This window comes from Nycticebus coucang, chromosome 13, assembly GCF_027406575.1.
Source record: "Nycticebus coucang isolate mNycCou1 chromosome 13, mNycCou1.pri, whole genome shotgun sequence".
Classification (NCBI taxonomy): Eukaryota; Metazoa; Chordata; class Mammalia; order Primates; family Lorisidae; genus Nycticebus; species Nycticebus coucang.
Window position 1 is genome coordinate 54,227,147 of NC_069792.1, and position 22,993 is coordinate 54,250,139.

A 22,993-nucleotide genomic window follows, 5' to 3' on the forward strand; every position below is an offset into this window, starting at 1 on the left:
GTTGCTGTGAGCCGTGTGACGCCACGGCACTCTACCCGAGGGCGGTACAGTGAGACTCTGTCTCTATAAAAAACAAACAAACAAAAAAAAACATTCAGTGGGGAAAAGATTCCCTTTTTAACAAATGGTGCTGGGTAAACTGGCTGGCAACCTGTAGAAGATTGAAACTGGACCCACACCTTTCACCATTAACTAAGATAGACTCTCACTGGATAAAAGATTTCAACTTAAGACATGAAACTATAAAAATACTTGAAGAAAGTGCAGGGAAAACTCTTGAAGGAATCGGCCTGGGTGAATATTTTATGAGGAGGACTCCCCAGGCTATTGAAGCAGTATCAAAAATACACTACTGGGACCTGATCAAACTCAAAAGCTTCTGCACAGCCAAGAACATAGTGAGTAAAGCAAGCAGACAGCCCTCAGAATGGGAGAAAATATTTGCAGGTTATACCTCTGATAAAGGTCTAATAAGAAACATCCACAGAGAACTCAAATTTATTAGCAAGAAAAGAACATGTGACCCCATTTCAGGGTGGGCAAGGGACTTAAAGAGAAACTTCTCTAAAGAAGACCAATGCAAAATCTACAAACACATGAAAAAAAGCTCATCATCCTTAATCATCAGAGAAATGCAAATCAAAACTACTCTGAGATATCACCTAACGGCAGTAAGAGTAGCCCACATAACAAAATCCCAAAACCAGAGATGTTGGTGTGGATGTGGAGAAAAGGGCACACTTCTACACTGCTGGTGGGAATGCCCACTAATACGTTCCTTCTGGAAGGATGTTTGGAGAATACTTAGAGACCTAAAAATAGATCTGCCATTCGATCCTATAATTCCTTCACTAGATTTATACCCAGAAGACCAAAAGTCACAATATAACAAAGACATCTGTACCAGAATGTTTATTGCAGCCCAATTCATAATTGCTAAGTCATGGAAGAAGCCCAAGTGCCCATCGACCCACGAATGGACTAGCAAATTGTGGTACATGTATACCATGGAATACTATGCAGCCTTAAAGAAAGATGGAGACTTTACCTCTTTTATGGTTACATGGATGGAGCTGGAACACATTCTTCTTAGCAAAGTATCTCAGGAATGGAAGAAAAAGTATCCAATGTACTCAGCTACTATGAAGCTAAATTATAGCTTTCACATGAAGACTTTAACCCAACTATAGCACAAGACTATGGGGAAAGGGCCAAGGAAGGGGAAGGGAGGGGGGAGGTTTTGGTGGAGTGAGGGGAATGGGTGGGGCCACATCTATGGTGCATCTTAGAATGGGTACAGGCTATTGCACTAATGTACACAGGTATGATTTAACAATAAAAATAAAAAAATAAAAAATAAAATTAGTCTAGCTACTTAAAAAAATTATTGTCATCCACATCATGTAAAACTATGAAATTATTAAAAATAATAAAATATGCAAGCTATAGGAAAGAAAATATTATATGATCTCACTTACATATGGAATCTTTAAAAAGACCGAATATTTAGGTATAAAAAATAATACAGTGTTTTCAATAGGCAGAGGTAGTAGCTCAAAGCATTCAAAGTAAAAGATACGTAGGATGAACAAGTTGAAAGATCCAATGTACAACATAAGAACTACAGTTAAGTTAAAAATAGTATATTTTGTTTGGGATTTTTGCTTCGTAGATTAGAGCCATTCTTGCCACAAAGAGAAAAGATGAATAACTATTTGAGATTATGAATATGTTTATTTGTTTCACTATAGTAATCATTTTATTACATATATATATAAATCTTATAACAGCTTGTTGTATGCCTTTATCATACACAATAAAATTCATTTTAAAATGAGCTAGATCAAGAGTGTTGTAACAATAACAAAGTCACAGCATAGTAGGTACATTATGTTCATATAAACATTGCATATACATGCAAATATGTGCAAAATTACTGGAAAGGTATTAATTAATTTGTCAAATATTTAGTGAACTCTTATGTATGCTACTGATTGTTCTAGGTGCTAGATTTATGGGTATGACCAAAAAGGCAAATAACACCATTAATTTTACTCATCTTTACGTTGTTACATTGGGATAATGAAGAGAGAGTTTCATTGTTATTCTATATGTTAGTGTTTTTAAAAATTTTTTGGTCAGTATACATTCATGTACCACTTTTATAAATTTAAAATAAAAGATAAAAAAGAAGAGAAAATGTAAACCCATATGTAGTTCTTGTCCATTTGAAATTTAGGATTCTGTAAGCATAAAACCAAATTTAACTAATCTTATATTAATTATTAATGAACTTTTGCACTTTATTTTTGCTTATTTATCTACCAGTGAGGAACTAAAAGATTATTTTTGCACACACATATACGGGATTAAAAATTTAGTCTGCTTTCATTTATATTATAGATTGAAACAATTTCAGACACATCCAGAAATCAGCACATGAAGGGTCATATTGATGCTAATAATTTTCAAAGATATTCTCTGTTACTTTAGCTAGGGCATAAATGGCAGGCAAAAAATATTTTGTGGGAAGAGGGAGCTCACACAAGTAATTATCATTTTAAGCAGATGCATATTCATTGAAAATAAGTAATTACACCTATGTTTACACAACATTTTTAATTTATCTAGTTCTTTTTCATGTGATGTATCACATTATACAGAGTTAGTTTTATATCCTAAAATATATTCTGCAGAATATGGTACAAGAGAAAATAAAACCATTTTTAAGGCTTTTCTGTTGTCTTTTGTTAGTCATTATTAATCTGAATTCTTTAAGTAGGTCTAAATAACTATTAAGCAAAAGAAAAGCTCTTTTTAGTCCATGTTGAGTTTGAAGTACTTGAGGAAGGATAGAAAGTAGAAATATGGAGACGGCAATTTGTAGTCAAATCTAGAAGTCACACTAGCAGCCCCAGTGTAATCATAATCCTCCCTTATTTGCTGTTTCACTTTCTTAGGCATCAATTGGGGTCCAAACAAATTAAATTGAAAAATCCCAGAGATAAACAATGTATAAGTTTTAAATTATGTTTCACTGTCATGAAATCTCTTGCTTTTTCACTCTGTTCCACCTAGGATATGAGTTCTCCCTTTGCTCAGCATATCCCTACTAGAGACAGTATCACCCATTAGTCATCAACATCATTTGTTCCCAATATCCAACCATTGGTATTGTCCTGGCCAGATGATCCGGAGTCACCAAAAGCAGAAGATGTTTCTTCTGATATGTCATTTGAAAGTCAGTAGCAGCTTAACACTAGGTCATAATGCCTGTCATTTTCCTCACTTCATCTTGTCATGTTGACATTTTATCATCTCACATCAGTATAAGAAGAGGAGTGAGTATAGTACAATCAATATTTCTAGTGAGAAACAGAAACAGACCACATTCACAAAGCTTTTATTGCAATATGTTGTTATAATTGTTCCATTTTATTATTATTATCAACCTCTTACTGTGCCTAATTCATAAATTAAAACTTTATCAGAGGTATGTATATATAGCAAAAATCATTGTATATATAGAGTTGATGGTATCAGAATCCACTAGGGTTTTTGGAACATATCCCTTGCAGAAAGGGGGACTACTGCATGACAATTTGAGCGTCTCTGGTACAAAAATGGTACATACAGCTTAGATAGGAATGTAGTATTAGCCAGGGAAAGGCTGGTGATGTTAGCTTGGGAGGCATCGAAAGTGACAGGATCGTGGAAGGAAAAGTATCCAGAAAAGAAACAGAATCAAGAAATAATAAAGTGTCACTGACAATAGAAAGGAGTATTCAAGGTACAACCTAAAATCTTTCTTTTTCTTGGAAAAAGAAATTAAATTATTAAAAAATTAACATCATCTTGCTATATTTATCTTTAAGATATTTTCCTTAGTTTTACAATTATTACCGGATATAAACAGGTTCAAAATGCAAGTGTCTCATTCATACAGTTGAGTCTGAATTCTTAGTTTGTTGGTTTTGCTTGGAAATATTTTATGATTCAGTGAACTATTTGCCAATTTGATTGCAACTGAAAATCTGAGATGTGTAATTTATCTATTTATGCAGTCACTTGAGTGTCCTACTTTTCTGTAATTTTCTCTTTTTTTTTTTTTTGTGGTTTTTGGCCGGGGCTGGGTTTGAACCCACCACCTCCGGCATATGGGACCGGCGCCCTACTCCCTGAGCCACAGGCGCCGCCCATAATTTTCTCTTTTAAGATGTGATAATTTGCACCTATTATATCTTTGAGCCAAGTAAACTCATTGAAGACACACGACCTTTATTAACACAGATTTATGGTTATTTGGTTGATGTCAAAATGGTTTGGATGTCCACTTCTTAAGGAGATTAAAAAACTCCTTAATTTTAAGTATGTTATTTAAATTGGTGAAAACTACCTAATTTTTTTCTACCCTATGCTAACTTTTAAAAGTAGAGAAGATTTAGAAATTCTTAAAATAAGCTTCAGAGTAGTTAGATGAGTGTTTTTGGACTTAATTAAGCTTTTCAAAGTGAGACCTTTTTTTCACAAGGGAAGAGTTATTCTTTTTTATGAGCTAATTTATGTGGTTTCAACAGCAGAAATGGTCACATTAATTGAATGTCAAGTTTTCTTTTCTTCATGCTACATAGATTCAGTTGGTCTACAAAGGTTGTTTGGTTGAATTAACACAAGTTTAGCAATGTGTGCTTTAAAGCTGCATTTCTCCAGAATAAAGAGCTGATTTCTCAGACCCTAAAACGTGCCAGGAGTTAAATACCACTTATCCAGTCAAATAAGGGGTATTTTTGCAGAATTAAAAAAGGAAAGAATGGACAAATATTATGGTCCCGTGATTCTGATAAATAAAAATGATCCAAAACCTTCAACCCAGGAATCAAGTATAAGCAATGCCCAGTTTTCCTTAAACTCCCTGGAGAAGAAATCATGGAAATAACATAATGCTGGAGAAAATCTTAGCAAATAGGAATACTAGCTAGGGTTCCTGTACAATTTCTTGCAATGGAAAAAAACAAACAAACAAAGAAAAGAATTTGCAGAGCCTCGCACGTAGTGTAGGAGAGTGTTGAAGTTTCGATCGCCTATCTGAACTCTCACACTTTTGGCTGGGTGCCCAACTCCAGGGCAGACCCTGTCATCTTTTGCATGAGACAGAATGAGGTGATCTGAACCTGGGAGTCTATTTCTTCCCTAGATGCGTGTGTACAATTCCTATTAATTTTAATGAGAATTATGTTTGCACATTGAGGCAGGATAAATCCCTTTGGGAGGAATCTTGCCCTTGGATGCATACTCGTAATTTCCATTAAAGGGACAAACCCCCAGGGGAACCATACATGAGCGCCTGAGGCCAAGATATGACCCTCAGCATAAAAAAAAACTGCACAAATCATTGGGTCATCCTGGACTTGCAGATGCCAAAAATATAAGAGGTTAGTGAACATGTATTTCAGTCTGTATTCAGATGATGTGAGTTTCTCAGAGTTAAAGCCTTTAACTCATGGTTCCTGTAAGAAGAAATAACTACCAAACAATAGAATTCACTGTCTCAATTAGGATGTTGCTATATTGTAACTAATATAATGTGGGCAGTATTATATAGTTTTAAAGAAGAAATAATACAACTGAAATGAAAGAGAAGAGACAATTAATATAAGTTGTATTAATGAAGAAAGTGACCTACTTTACCAGTCTTCCTTCAACAGGAGTCATTGAAGATTATGGACAATTTAAATCTTTTCATCAGTGAATCCTGTGTGAAAACTTTTTAAGTGGCCCTAATATATTATGAATAATCTCAGGGCAGAGATCCGTTTGAAGGAGATATGATTGATGGTCTATCATTCCTAATTCACTGTTTATACTGGTAGCCAGTCTACTGGGAAAATGCCTCATTCATCAGGGTATTAGTGAATTCAACCAACGTATGGCACCTTCGTTTTAACAAACTAAAGGAGAAAAGCTAAATGGGGGAAATTGACAACCATCTCTGATTCTATGATAATGCAATTAGGCTGCTCCTCTCCAGAGCTTTTGCTAATTCACAAAACAGCTTTAGTCGGCAGGTCATAAATATATGATCATTTTTCACACTTTGAAAAGTAATGATGCCTTGACATGAATCAATAAATCTTGGTGAAGTCCTTTATACTTTTATGTTCAGCACGCAAGTCAGTCTTAAAACTTGTGTGTATTAAATCTGACTTGCTATCCAGCCTGTGTTTACATAATCTAATTTAACAAAGTCTCAAATAAATGTGTAAATGAAGTGTTTATAGTAAGCACAAGGAAAGTTTCCCTTTCATTGAGAAAGTGTGATATGGTGCATCAAACTATTTTAATTTGCACCCTGAAATACCCATATTTGCAAATGTGCCACATACAGAGAGCTGTTGCTCCTAAGTTTCTATGTTGAGTTTGCATATTATGCTCAATAGCTGAATAAAAAAAATCTACTGCATATGACACAGTGTGCAATGCATTATTTATCTAAAATGGATCTGTTGCAAAACATCCAGAAAACATTAATAACTATCTCCTGGACAAAAAGTAGAAAGAATTTTCTCATCTTTCTAAAACGATTGCATAAAAATATGTGGTAAACATATATACATGTATTAAGTAGCAAATGTACACAGCAGCACATTTTTCTAATAATCATAGTCCCACGTGCTCCACAGGGAATAGGAAGATGGACAGGCTAATGAATACAGCAGGTAGCAAGCAGTTCAGGTTTGCTTAAAAGTGAATTATCAAACAGCTACAAATTGCCAATTTAAAGAGGTTATGCTATACAGTACATAGTATTTTATTTTTTATTCTTGGAATGGTTGACAATTTTCCTGGATGAAAACTGAAATGATACTAAATCATAAGTGTACCTGCCGTGCTGTCATTCCTATTAAATTCCCCCTTTGTTTTGTTTATTCACTGTTCATGGTCACAAAAAATGATGTGCTTTACACAGGGAGGAAAGAGTGGGATGTTCATTGAAGACCTACATGACAACATATTTTTAAATTAAAAATAAAACAATTGGTGTTTGGCTCATGAGTCTTTCACAGTCATTTGGAATTGTTGATGAAAATAAATATTGCATGGAAAATTGTTTTTGAAATGTTCATACATTGTGCTTAATCTCTATTATTTAATACTTGCTCTGATGAGTAATTGATATGATATGTCATCTATAAATAGATTGTGTCTTCACAGTACATCAAGGGGGTGATGGAACATTGATTCCACTGATTGAAATTTCCATTTTATCTCTGTGAATCTAGCCTTAAGCATACATATTCCCTGTAGGCATATGATACTGAGCAAAAGTAGGCAATGCCTAGCCCAGGTTCTTAATAACTTTAAATTAACTTGTGATTCTTCTAAAGGTAGTTTAGGAAAGCTATTTTCAAAATGCTCTGTGCACGTTCATAAAGGGACGCCAGTCAGTACTTGCCAGCTAATACCACAGAGGAATTTATCATCTCCAGACCCATGTATTATACATTGAACCCTCCCGACTTTCTTGTTACAGAGGATCCTGATTTAATTTCCAAGTAAAATATGCAGTTCCCTCCAACATGCCACAATTACTTCAAAACAGACTGTAAAAAGCTGTGTGAAACAACCTCTAAAATTATTGGACTGGATCCTGTGCCTTGCCCTCTAATTCTGATCATGAGTCTGTTGGAGGCCTGGCATCCATTTTATGAAGGTTCTTGCAAGGAAAATATTTGGATTAATGATATAATTTAGTGACAATTTAGTGACAGTAGGTCTAACCTCAGCTGAGTGACAATAGAATTGAAAAAGTAAACCAGTGGGAGAGATGAGATGGTGGCTGTTGGGGCAGCAGCAGGGAGGCTTCAGGGGTCACTCTGGTTGTCACTTTCCCCATTCATCAAGCGAGGCCAGGCTTCCCGAATCATTTCCCAGATGGGGCAGCTCGTCGGTTTAAACACCTGATATGAAGCCATCCGTCATCTGATAACATGATCGCTGGGCTGCAGCTGGCTGGGTGCTCTGCAGCCCGAGTGCACATGTGATGGACTCACGCCAGGGAAGCAGGCTTAGTCAGGCTGCCCTCCCTTGATAGGATTTGCAGTCCTCCACTGGACCATGGAACAGGTGGAGGCTGAGAGAGAACGAAAAAATTACCATGTGTTGCAGGGATTAGTGCCTTACACACTCTCCACTCCACTTGAATACCAATCAAAGCCAGACAACCAATCTTGAGTCTGCCCAGCTTCAGGCCTGGCCATAGAGTAGAGAATGAGAAGACATCCAGAAAAGGCTGGGAAGCCTGGTTTTCTGCAATAAGAACAACTTTTAACACTCAGAATGTGCTTATCTTTTTTTTTTGGGAAATCAAAGGCCCGAAGATGGGATTTTTTTCTCTAAAATCCAACTTTTTTTTACATTCTTTTAAAAAATAAACAAAGCATCATGAGCATTTTTAAAAGAGAGCAGAAAAAGAGTAATCTCTGGGGAATCATCACAAATCCTGTTATTTTATGCTCACCATGGAGAAAAACTAATGCAACAAAGAGAGTCAGACAAAGAGACAAATTATGCACACTTAAACTGGGAGTGTTTATTGCCATGTGAAATATAATTATGCTGATTTAAAATGTTCACTGCTCAGACAGTCTAGAGCTCATTGGAATAAGGGGATAACCTTTCACAGGAGAACATGGCTTTTCCTGAATTCCACGATAGCACGAAAAATGGTGCTGTGCGCAAGGCTGACCTCAGCTCTCACCCTGGTGGACTGTTGTGTGAAACTATCCTTTCATTCATAAAAATTAAAATGCCTCAATTGGAGATTCCATACCTGATATAACAAGTTAACTAGCAAAGACTTAATCCTCTTGTTTCCTTAGTGGAATAATTTAAAGAAGTTTATTCCGCTTAGCATACGACACTTGTTGCCGTAACTCCTACGAGGGTCCATCTAGTTCATTTGCTGCTCTCTGCCGACACAGAGCAAGCTCTCATTATCTATCTCAGAGGAGTGATTTGGTGTCTTCACCCCAAGTAACTTTATCTTCAAGAACCATCTCCATGGACACATCTTTTGCAGCTGTGCAAGGGTGGAGCCACTTCTGAGGCAGATTCTAGATCGACTTTCCATTTTCTTTTCTTTTTTTTTTTTTTTGGAGACAGTCTTACTATGTCGCCCTCTGTAGAGTGCTGTGATGTTATAGCTCACAGCAACCTCAAACTCCTGGGCGTGAGCAATCCTCTTGCCTCAGCCTCCCAAGTAGCTGGGACGACAGGCACCCACCACAATGCCTGGCTATTTTTTGTTGCAGTTGTCATTGTTTAGCAGGCTTGGGCTGGGTTTGAACACACCAGCCGTGGTGTATGTGGCTGTTGCGGTAACCACTGTACTACAGGTGCTCAGCCCTACTTTCCATTTTCTTCCCTTTACAGTTTCTATTCAGGGCACTCCTGAAGACACATATGGTAATACCTGTCTGCTCCTACTTATAAGGGACCATTAAATGATTATTCATATATGTACATATATGTGTGTGTGCATACGTACACATATATACATCTATATACACATACATATATATGTACTTATACATAGACATATATGTATATGTATGTGTGTGTGTGTGAGAAGTTCGGCCTTCCCTCCCCAAGTTATAGAAGAAATTTACTCCATAATTACAGTCAAGTTATGTGCCACCAAAGTTAACATAGAATGTTATAAATGTGTTACTGAGAGGAAATATAGGGAAATGAATAAAAATTTAAGAAGGAATACATTGTGTAGAGATATGTACAGAGAAAAGACAAGAAGTTGGAAGTTAGACCCACCCATGTTCAGATTTCAGTATTGCTGCAACTCTCTAGGCACCTTCAGATAAGTTATTTAATTTCCCTGCATTGATAAAATGTGATTATTCAAATTTTTTCATTCATATCTTTCTTAACTGTTTAGAACATTAAGCATTAATCTACATTTTAAAAGTTAACAGCGTAGGCTCCGTGCCTGTAGCTCAGTAAGTAGGGCGCCACATACACTACGGCTGGTAGGTTTGATCCCGGCCCGGGCCTGTTAAACAACAATGACAACTGCAACCAAAAAATAGCCAAATTTTGTGGCAGATGCCTGTAGTCCCAGCTACTTGGGAAACTGAGGCAAGAGAATTGCTTAAGCCCAAGATTTGGAGATTGCTGTGAGCTGTGATGCCATGGCACTCTACCAAGGGCAACAGAGTGAAACAGTCTCAAAAAAAAAAAAAAAATTAACATAGTAAAGTCTATACTAATAGTAATTGCCATTATATTGCTCTATAAATATTGTACAAACAAGAAGATAATTTATTCATAATAAATGGGGAATTTTTTGCATTATAGTTTAACAATATTACTTGAACCTTACACTGTGCCAGTTACCATGCAAAAAATTAAAGACAAAAAGATGTTCACAACCCAGTCTTTATCCTTCAGGAGTATAGGCTTAGGTTGCTAAGGTTGCACAAGAACAAAAAAAATTTTCATTTTTACAAAATTCAAACATTTATCAGAGCAAAATGCTTGCTCACAAGCAAATACATCAAATAATACTGAAAATCCATTTAGGTTATGAAGCTTGAGTTTTTACTTTCCCTTCATTTACTATTATTGTACTTCTTTCTTAAACCTCTTCTCCAGTTCATCTTTGCCCTGAAAAGGAACGTAAAATAATCTTTAAAATAAAACATCACCTTGGTTGGACGTTGTGGTGGGCACCTGTAGTCCCAGCTGCTTGGGAGGCTGAGGCAAGAAGATTGCTGTATCCAACAGTTTCAGGTTGCTGTGAGCTATGATGCTGCGGCACTTTACCAAGGGCAACAAAGTGAGACTCAGACTCAAAAAATAAATAAATAAATATAAATAAATAAAATGTGCTGAGACTCGTTTTGTTACCTAACCTGTGATCAATCTTAAAAAATGTCTAATGTGTTGGTTAGAAGGATGTATATTCTTCAGTTCTTTGGTAGAATGCTCTATACCTATCCATTAGCCTCATTTGTTCTAGAGTCCTGTTTATGTCCATTGTTTCTTTACTGATTTCCTGCCTCAATGATCTGTCTAGATTTGTCAGTACTGAGCATTGAGGTATCCCATAATTATTTTGCGGCTATTTGTTTCCTTTCTTAGATCTGGTAGCATTTGTGTTATGAATCTGGGAGTCCCGTACAGATGCACATATATTTAGGATTGTTATACCTTCTTGTTGAATTGATTCTTTATCATTAAATAATAGCCATCTTTGTTCTTTTTTAAATGTTGTTTATAAAATATGGTTTATCTGATATATGAATAGCTACTACTGCCCCTTTGAGTTTCCACTGTGTGGAATATATTTTTCTGCCCCTTTACTTTATGTCTGTGTAGCTCTTTATGAGCCTAATGAGACAGCAGACACTTGGGGTGTGTTTTGTGCCCATTATGTCAATCTGTATCTTTTAAGTGGGGCATATAGACTGCTTACATTCAATGTTAATACTGCTAAGTGACATACTATTCCAGTCATCATCTTGGGTGTTACTTAGTTGTTTTGTGTTCTCCCTGTTTTATAAGATCAGTGAGTTTTTACTATTGAGTGTTTTTATACCTGCAAATATCAACCATTCTTTTAGGAGAGTAGAGCACTTTTGAGCATTTGTAGGGCACGTCAAATGGTGACAAATTTCCTTAATGTTTGCTTGTGTGGAAAAGAGTTTATTTCTTTGGAACTGATGAAAGTGTTGCAGGGCACAAAATTACTGGTTGATTCTTTCCTTCACTCTGACTTGGGCCACTGAAGGCTGTGTGTTCTGGTGACGTCCTCTTTGCAATGAGTCTTTCTCGAGTTCATCTAGCCTCTTGTGTCTGAATGTCTAAATATCTAGCAAGACCAAGGAATTTTCCTCCATTATTCCCTCAAATAGGTTTACCAAGTTTTTTGCTTTCCCTTCTCCTCACTTGGGGGTACCTATGATTTTTATGTTTGGGTATTTACATAATTCTGTATTTCTCAAAGACTTTGTCCATTTCTTTTGTTTATATTTTCTGTATTTTTGATTAACTGCATTGATTCAAAAGCCTTGTGTTCAAGCTCTGAAATTCTTTCATCTACTTGGTTTCATCTTTTTTAAGGACATTACTCCTCTATATTTTGAAATTCACTAAATGACTTTCATTTCCTGAAGTTCTGTTTTTTACAAAACTATCTATCTCTTGAATAGATAGTTGAATTCTCTTCTCAGAGAATTTTTCATTCATACTCTCATTTTTTCTTCATGTAGTTTTCTCAACTTTGTTGTTAATCCTATTGAACTTGTATATGATACATATTTTAAATTCCATATCTGAAAGGTTAAGTTTTTTCTTTTGGTTGGAGTCCATTTCTTGCGAGCTGGTTAAATCTTTTGAGGGTGTTGACAGAGCCTGTTTTATTCATGTTGGTAGAGTTATTATGCTGGTTCCTTCTCTTCTGGAACCTCTCATTTCAGCTCAAAACATATAACTTTGTGGTTTACCTTTTCTTCTCTGCTAGAAACTCTGCTTCTCAGTGTAGAGACACAGAGGTACTTTTGGCTTATACTGGTAGGTACCCTGTATGGTGCTGCTGGCAGCTTGGGTCACTTGGGCCTCAGACATCTGGGAGAGTGTTCAGCGCCAGCACTGATAGACCAGGTTCGGTGATCCCCAGTTTCTAGGCTGATGGATGACATGCTTGAGTCCTGGGAGGACCAGACTGAGATCAGGCTGACAAACTTGTCCTTAAGCCTCCCTGAGTTCAGATTTTGGCTATAATAGTGACTGGTGGAATGATTTCCTGCTCCAGAATCATGCTCAGGAAGAAGGGTGGATTCCCTGTGAGACTAGGACAGGAACGGCAGGCTCCCTTGATGAGACTGGTATTCATAAGCTGCTCACAATTCCCGTCATGGTGGTGACCAAAGCCTCTTCTCTTTGAGAGGCAAAAAACACCCATTTTCCCAGCTCCAACCCTGATCAAGCTGAAGCAGATGTGGTAGATACAGCTCAACCCACTGTGACTTGCCTCCAGGTAGGGTAGGATCCTGCAGAAGAGACAGGCGGGTCTGGGAGAAGATTGCTAGTCCCACCCTCCATCAGGGGAGGTGATAGCTTTTGTCCTGAGTGGCACATAAAAGTGTTTGATGTGACTTTTGAGGGGGAAAGGAGTGAGCTTCCAGGTTAATGGAATTCTAGGTATGATAGGTCCTCTGTCAGAGGTGAGGCAGCTGCTCCCACATGCCCTGGATCAATCATCCCCATGTGACCTTTGCCAGCACTAACAGCTATGGCTGTTTAGCAGCAGCAGGCAGGGTAAGGGAGGAAGAGGAGAAGGCCCAAAACAGTGGGGAGCTGGTTCCTTGGTCCCCTTTGTCCAGAGAGCCCTCTGGTGTGATGTACCTTTCTTATTGGCCAGAAGCAGCCCACCCTGAATGCCCAAGCTCCAGGAGACTCACAGTTCCCCTGAGACCCACTGCTCCCCAAAGGCTGCTGTGGTCCCAGTGGGTCCTAAGGGATGTTGTCTGTGGATCCAGCAAAGTAGAGACCCAGGGCTTGAGATTCCCTGGTTGTGACAGCTGCCAAAACACTGCCTGTTTTTGAAGGGAGGGAAATGAGCTGCACCCTCTTGCAGAACCTGGGTACAGGTGGCAGAGTGCTATTGAGGGTGTACCCCTCTGCAAGCCTAGAACTGGCTGTTCAGTAGCTCACATGCACTAAACTCTCATGTTTGAGAGCAGAAGTGGATCTTCTGCAGCATTGGAAGGCTGGAATAGGGGCAGTCCCCATCTCGACATCCCTTCCTGAGGTACCCAGCTTTAAATTCCCCAAATGATGCCTTTGTCCTGTACCCCAAGACGTGAGGCCTGTTCAAAGCAAATAGCATGGGCAAAATGCTGGGTGGAGTGTCACATGTCATCAGCTCACAAAATGCTGGGTGGAGTGTCATGTGTCATCAGCTCACAAAAATGTAGCTTATAGCAGGGCAATGGGAATTGTCCTAAGAGTAGGTATGAAAGGTTGGACTCCCTTGTCCTTCCTGAGCTGGGTAGAGGGGCAGCTGCATCAATCTGAAATTAGTCTGAAAGTGGGGGTGCTACCCAGCTTTAGAGCCCCAAACTAACACCATGAGCCTGTGACCAGACTGGGGCGGGGGGTTGGGGGGTGGGGGGGAGGCTTTCCAGGCAAACAATGGATGCACAATGCGGGGGGTGGAAGTGGGTGGGTGTAATGCTGTCTTCTCACAACTTGTTCTTACAGTAGCCCAGGGCAGGACAGTGGTATTGTCTTAAGTGTGTATTGGAGAGCTTGGGCTTCCTTGTCTGTCCTCAGCTTGGGGATAGGGGTGGGGTGGCAAGGGGCTGCATCAGCCTGAATTCAGCCTGAGGACATGGTACTGCCCAGCTTCCTGCCTTGGACCTGTGACCAGGGAGGGTGAGGTCTTTTTCAGGAAGGTTGGCTGGTAGGAAACTGTGGGGAGTGCAATTTGCTTGAGGCTCCACCCTGCAGCAGCCAGCACTGTCCCAGATGTGTGCTAGAAAACCTGATTTACCTGCCCCCCAGCCAGTCAGAGGCTGCAGCCATGCCAAGCCCGAACTTAGCCTGAGGGTGGGGTCCTGCCCAGTGTCAAATGGTGCTTTAGATCTGTGACCAGAAAAGATGGGGCCCCACTCAGGCAGGCAAAATGGTGACAAACTGCAGAAACTGCTGTCTGCTTATGTCTCAATCTTAGAAGCAGCCACTGCAGGGTGGTGGTGACCTTACCGAGGGTGCATGGAAGTCCCCGGGCTTCTGTCTCCCTCACTGGGGCTGTATGATTGTTGCAGGTGCTGCTGTGGCTTCTTGGCGTTGAGACTGTCAGAATGGTGCCTGGCTCAAACCGCTCTGGCTTGGATGCATGTGGGATCCCATGTGAGTTCCTTTCTGAAACAATGTCTCTATACAATATGCAAACATCTCCCTACTTTAAGCCAAGACTTGCATTGGTGGAGGGTTCTTTTGTAGCCCAGATTGTTAAAGTTTATCTTGGAGAGTGGAGCTCGAGGGCGTTTACCACATCTTGGAGAGCTTCTCCCACCTCTTAGCGGGTTCCTGGAGAGGCAAATAATCCTGAACACTTTCTTTACTCACTTTTGGTGCTGTTTCTTGCTTCCCTGGTGAATCTTAGTGTTCTCTCTGACATGATCTGTTTAATGTGAGAATATGATTATTATCCTGGTTCCTCTCTATGGAAGAGGAACATGTTTCCTATGTCTAGTCAGCCATCATGATCCTATCTCCTTTTGTTCTGTTTTGAAAGTTCTTTGTACTTTTTGGATACAAGTCTTTTCTTTGGCCTGTTTTGTACATATTTTCTCCTCTTTTGTTTTCTCCTCTAAGATGTTTGCATATTGTCTGTCTTTTCATCTAAGAAAACTCAAAACTATTTCTTTGTCAAAATTTGAAAATAACCACTAAGAGAAAAGAATTAAAAACATTAGAGAAAGTAAAATAGCATTCAAAGCTCTGAAAGCTCTGAAAGCTCTGAAAACCGTATCGATTCAAAGATAAAAGAAAGTAAGAAAAATGAAGTAAACACAACATAGTAATTGGAAAGTTAAAAATAAAGAAGATAGAAATATGGGCACATATATCAATAACAACAAATAGAAACATATTTAATTCTGCTATTAAAAGGACTCTAGTATCAACTGGATTAAAAATGTGTTACTTAGAATAGAAAAATTTAAAAAAGATAAGTTTATGCTCTAAAAATAATAGTCCAAATACAGTTATTTTGGCAATATTAATATCATATAAATTTAATTTAGGAATTATCCTTAGAATATACCATCAGAAAAAATGTAATAACACAAAACATCATATTAATATATTAAAGAATAAATATGATTATATGAATGGATAGCAAACATAAATAAGTTGACAAAATTGAACATGTAGACATAATGTTGCTGGGTAGCAGTTAAAATCAATTAATTAAGCTCTGAAAGCATCCCACCATGAATATATTTTTGGAATGTATTCAAAAGTACATAGGGAACTGTTTAAGGCCAGGCCCTGTGGTTCATGGCCATAATCCTAGCACTCTGGGAGACCAAGGAGGTGGGTCATTGAGCTCCGGAATTAGAGATAAGCTTCAGCAAGAGAGGTTCTCAGTCTCTACTAAAAATAGAAAAATTAGCTGCGTGAACTACTCAGGAAACTGAGGGAGGAGGATCATTCTGACCCAGGAATTTAAGGTTGCTGTTAGCTGAGCTAGGCTGACACCATGGCACTCTAGCCTGAGGCATCAGAGTGAAAAATCTGTCCACCCCCCCCCCCCAAAAAAAAAAAGAAAAAGAAAAAGAAAAGAAAAAAGAAAGAAATGTAATGTTGAAAAAAATGTTGGAACGTAACAACTGGGCGGTGCTGTTGCTCAATGGGTAGGGTGCCGGCCCCATATACCGAGGGTAGCAGGTTCGAATCTGGCCTTGGCCAAACTGCAACAACAACAACAAAAAGTAGCCAGGCGTTGTGGTGGACGCCTGTAGTCCCAGCTACTTGGGAGGCTGAAGCCAGAGAATCACCTAAGCTCAAGAGCTGGAGGTTGCTGTGAGCTATGACGCCACAGCACTTTACCAAGGGTGACAAAGTGAGACTCTATCTCTAAAAAAAAAAAAAAGAAAGAAAGAGAGTAACACCTATTATATACCATTCATATAAAGTTTAAGAACTTAGCAAACAAAATATCCTGTTTATAGACATGTATAATTTATTGTATTGAAAAATATGTAGAAAAATTATATCCACTGGGAAGAAAAAGACTAAAAAGTGACTACCTCTTAGAAGGAGAGGGCTTTGAAACCATCTCTAATATATAAGATCAAAATCAGAAGCAAAAGGAGCAACAATCAGAAGTACTTATTCAGGTCCTAATTTTTAGGAGGCATTTTATAGACATTGAAGATGCTGAGATGAGTGAGTCATAGTATTTGCCTTCAAAATCGTCTCATTTCAGGAGATGGAACACAATTGCATCTAGTATAGACAATAAGGATAAATAGGCCCTTATTTATCCCATCTAAATTACTACCACAGCAGTTCTATGAAATGTTCCATAAGTGTTGGTTGTTATTATTACAATTAAGTGAATTGTGCAACTTATATGGACATTGCTAATAACTATTGCACATACAGCACCAAGTTATTATGGCTATATTAGGAGAAAAAATATAAATCTTATGTCTACTTCCTAGTAAAAGATTATATTTTGTACATTGTACTATTTGAGATCATTAATCCATGAATAATAGACTATAATATTCCCCCTCCTTTTCAGCTTTTAATATAGGCAAATGGCCCTCGTGTTCAGTACAATAAGTCACAATAGTGAAATCAGCCTACCATTCACCTGTTAACCTCAAGACAGATAGGAGGTAGGAACAGCATCCAAGAAACAGAAGTTGAGACAGAGACAGTGGCAAAGGGCCTCCAGCCCTGGGGATGACTCCCAATCGCAAGACTGGGAGAAGTTTAAAAAATCTTTATAAACCTTTTCTTCATGTCACTTATAAGAAAATTTTTCCTCTTTATTTAGTGAAATATTGATTCTTCTTCAAGGTTAATTGCTCAAAATTAAATAAAATATTTATCAGAAATATTGTAAAGTACATTTAGATATTTTCTTACACAAGTGGAATGCTCTAAAAAGCCATTTATAGCCCTTAAATGATGGGCTCCGTTTACACTCCAAGTTCTGTAAATGAACCAGAATCAATAAAACATTTCATAGTTCAGAATATATTTATAAAATTGTTTCTCTCAAACAACATATAACCATGCCTAATACTCAAATTTAACTTATGTTCCATTTAAGCAAAGTGCAATATAAGAGTGCAATGACAACCAAGGCTGCGATGTAAGTACACGGTAGTAGAACCATTTATGGTAGATCTCAGAAGAATTTTCTTGTTGCTTCATAATTTAACATATATGAACAAAGAAATTAGATGCAATTTTCTTTAGCAAGATAATTAAGAATTAAAGTGGATTTTAAAATACGTTTAATTCAATCATCTCTGAAATTTTTAAAATGGGTATGTATAGAAAAAGTCTGAAGTCAAATCTCTGTACTTTTGGTAGTCCTAAGGTGTGTACTTTTAAACATAGAAGATGACTATGTTTTAAAACCGTAAAAGAAATTTCAGAAAAATTGTGTGGGTATGTGTATGCATGTGTTATAATGTAGGTTAAAGCATAGCAAAAGCCAGTGGTGCATAATACAACTCCTTTCAATAATCCTCAGATACTTGATGAATTCTAATTGAAATTCTTAAACATTTTTTTCTTTAAGAAAGAGTGACATAAGTCTATAAGATCATGTAAAAATAAGAACTTTAATTGTCTTTAAAATGAAAATTAACAGACATTTTCTAGATTTTTGGAATGCCTTCAGCATCTATGTGTGGATTCTCAATATTCGTTATTAGGAAAATGTAAATGAAAACCACGCCAACTAAGATAGTTATAACAACAATAAACAATAGACAATAACAAGTCCTGGTGAAGATGTGGAGACACTGGAGCCTCACACTTTGCTGGGGGGTGTGTGTGTAAATTTTCTACTCAAGTCTTTTGACAATATTGGAATTGGGTCATCTTTTTACTGTTGAGTTGTAAGAGTTTTTATATGTTCTCATGCCAGATATCCAGATATATAATTTGAAAATATTGTATTTTTTCCCATTATGTGGTATGTCTTTTCACATTTTTCATGGTATTCTTTGACATACCACATAAATTTAGTGAATCCAATTTATATTATTTTTTCTGTAACTTGAGCTTTCAGGATTGTGTCTAAGAAATCATTCCCTAATCCAAGGTTATATTTCACATGCCTATTTTCTTTTAAGGGTTATATAATTTTAGTCATTACACTTAGTTCTGTGATCTATTTAAATTTTTTTTTTTTAGAAATGGGGTCTTGCTAACTTGCGCAGGCTAGTCTTGAACTCCTAGTCTCAAGTGATGTTCCTGCCTCAGCCTTCCAAAGTGCTGTGATAACAGGAATGTGCCACAGTGCCCCTCCTATGCTGCATTTTGAGTGTATTTTTATATATGGCTGAAGGTGGCAGCCCAGTTTCATTCTTTTGCATGTGAATATCCAGTTGTCTCAGCACCATTTGAAAGAGACTATTCCTTTCCTCATTGAATTGTTCAGGCAGCCTTTTAAAAATCAGTTGACCAAAAACATAAGGATTGGTTACAGATTTTCATTTCCATTCCACTGATCTATTTGTTTATCCTTATGCCAGCACCATGCAGTCTCCTGCACATGCAGGGTGAGCATGGCCTTAGTGAGGAAGTTGAAGTGGATCTTGATGGTACCCACAGCTGGGGTTGTTAAAAAATTACACTCCTTGTAGCTTCGGTAACTGCCATGGTCAATTTTACAGATAAGCAAAGTGAAACTTACAAAAGTAAAATGTCATCTGAATGTCAGATATAAATCTTAGATTTGAATCCATGTCTGAATGGAGAGCCTGTATTTTGAGTTGTTGTGATGTATTACCTCTCCTTCATCAAGTGCGTGAGTTGGTATGTAATAAGTTCTCAATAAGTATTCATTGATTAAATAGATGATTGTTTGAAAAGGACCATCATTTTTTCAGTTGCCCAATCTAGTAAACTGAAGTCATCTTCAATTCCCCTTCCATTTTTCCTTCCTTTTAATTGGTCACCTAGTCCTGTCAATTCTAATTCCTTAATATTTTTTACAATTCATTTGTATTCTCATCCCAAATGTTGTCATCTTTGCTGGAACATCTTTCACCTAAAACCACTTCAACGGTTTCCCAGCTAGTTAGTCTTCATGCTTCTAACCCTCCACATACCCTATCCAATTCCCCAATTCTCTACAAATTAAAATTGAAAAACTATACTTCATCATGCAGTCTAAAATTCTCTACTATCCTCCTACTTCTCCATTAAGAACCATGTATTCCCTAAATAAAATTGTATCTTTGTGTCTACTAATATATTTATTAACAATGTTCTTTATCTACCTAGTGAACAGGTCCTATTCTTCTAATCCTTGCTTCACATTTTTGTGTGCTCTAAGAATTATTTGTATATTATTGCATATACCTATGCTCACATTAAACATTTCACATGAGTACAAATAATTCATTTCACATTGCGGTTTTAGTCATTATTAAGGAATCTTTTCCCATTTTCATTATAAAAGTTCTGTGTACATTTTGGGATAGAATGAATATTTTCTTGTGTGTTTAAAGATTTTAACAAAGAGGTTGGTTAACTTAGCTAAGCAGCACTCTCAGAACCATTAATAACTGCATGGGTGATAGGACGTGGTTGTGTCGAACCTAGTGGTGAGAAATCTCAGTAGACATTTGTATAAAATATTAGTTAAAGCCCTATGGTTTTTATGATAATTTATTTCCTAAATCAGAGTGGATTGATAATAATATTACACTCATACTCTCAAGGGAGATACTGTCTTAAAGTGAGAAAGAAAGGTATGGAGTAATGGCTATTACATTGGTAATTATGACCCTAAAATTACAGTGCTCACGTGTATGTGTTGTGGTAGAAAAAATTGGAGAGTAATGATGCCTCTCAAGTTTGTCATGCAGTTCACATTTTTGAACAGCATACCAAAGATTGTATAAAATCACCCTCATAGGCACATAAGAGAGAGGAATCTCCTGTGATTTTCCTTTTGACATTTTCCTGTTTGACTGGGTTTATGTTTGGTTTGGGAAAACCTTTGCCAGAAGTCAGTGTGGCAGCTGTGAGACTCATAGCCAATGCCAATTCCATGAAGTCGCTCATTCTGACCCAGCTCACCCACCCTGATTAAATTTCCTTTGAGGGCTGTGTGCTTGAGCCACGTAAGAGGGTAGTGGTCCCCACACAGAGCCTCTCTCCTTAATCTTTAATTACTTCCTCTACATGGATATGCTTCAAAGAACCTGGATTGGTTGCAAAACAGGAAGTTGCCCAAGGGTCTCTGCCATTTAGATTGCAACAGATTCACTTTCTTTTTTTTTTTTTGAGGCAGCCTGCATTTTCAATTCAAAGTCCTGCTTCATGAGTTTTTCTCAGGGCTCATCTGAATAAATAGGTTCCTGAAACTCCCCCTCTATCTCCCTATTGCTCTCCGGGGGTGGGGGGGAACTCTCCTAATCCATATACAGTTTTGAAGGAGTCTTGGCTGTACATTGTCTGAACACCAGTACTGTTTCATAAGCAGGACTCTGGGCAATAGGGTACCACTGTCTTACCATAGTGTTCAAGGTGGAAGGACCAGCAAAAAGTGTGCACTGGGAGAAGTGGGATTCCCATGTTGGTTTTATTCTTTGCTATTTATTTTGTTTTAATTGAACACTTTTTAAGAGTTACAATATAATTTCTTTCTTTCTTTCTGTCTTTCCTTCCTTCCTTCTTTCTTTCTTTCTTTCTTTTTAGGCCGGGGCCGAGCTTGAACCCACCATCCCTGGTATATGGGGGCTAGCACCTTGCTCTTTGAGCCACAGGTGCTGCCCAAAATAATTTATTTCTTGAAAACATTAAGGGTAACCTCTCAGATCAAGGGAGGAAACCATGCTCTCAATCCAGCAAGAATAGGAAAGGTAATGTTTAACTGATTAAACTATGAATGAAATAATCTTTTTTGAGGATTTATAAGGTATGAAATAATAAGAAAAAGTGATTCATTTTAAATATCACGAAAGAAAGCTGATTTTGCTTTCATCTCCCGTGAGGTTTGTGCATCATCAAGTCTCTAGTGATTTCTTTAGCAGTGATGTTTGAGCTTTCTGAGTCTGCTATAACAAATTATAACAAATTTGTGTCACTTTAAACAACGGAAATTTATTTTTTCATGGAGGCCGAAGGTCTGAAAACACACTGTCAATAGGTCCATGCTCTTTTCCCAGCTTTTGGTGGTTGCTGGTAATCTTGGGCATTCCTTAGCTTTCATCATCACATGACGTTCAACCTTCTGTGTCCCTGTGTCTTTACATGGTGGACTCACCTTTCGGTGTGTCTGTATCTCTTCTCTTGTTTTAAGGACACCATTTTTACTGAATGAAGGGCCCACCCTATTCCACCATGAGCTCACTTTAACATATACCTTAATGACATCTGCAAATACCTCATTTCCAAATAAGGATCACATTCATAGATACCAGGGGTTAGGACTTCAACATACAATTTAGTTAGACACACTTCAATCCACCACAAAGTGGTACAGGGAGAGTTTTAGAATATGAGCCTGGTGGCAGATTGCTCAAATTTGAATTGTGTCTTTACCCTTTACTCTTAATGGGGGGTTGACAATTTACTTAATCACTCTGTGATTCACACTCCGTGCTTCAACATACACAGCTATTAATGGGGTAGTAATAGTACCTAGCTCCTATGGGTTGGTATGAGGAATGCACGGGATAGTAATTACAATTCCTCAATGAATGCTTCCAGTTCATAATAGCAATGATAATTGTAGCTCAACTTTCTCTCCTATTTTCATCCCCTGCCCCTAGATATTTTTTGGCCTTCCCCCTTCCCCATGTTTGTCCTTGAACTAGATATTGGAGTCATCATTACCTATGCCTGGTTTACTATAATAGATTATTACTCAGTATCCTTACCAATCTTGACCTCTTGTGATCTATTTTCCACAGAGGAGAGTAATTTTTTGTTCGTTTGTTTTAGAGAGTGATTTAAAACACAAAGCACCTTGGCTGGCTTAAAAATCCTTCCGTGCCTTTCCAACACATTTAAACTCTATCTTCCTTACCTTTGCTTACCAATTCTTATTTATTGCCTGTCCAGTCTCTAGGAACTTCTATTACACTTCTTATCCCCATGTTCCAAGCTCACTCCCATCTGAGAGAGTGAGACAGATGTGACAACTTAACTATCACCTTAGAACACTCACCTCCTCTACTGTCACCTCACCTAGAAAGTC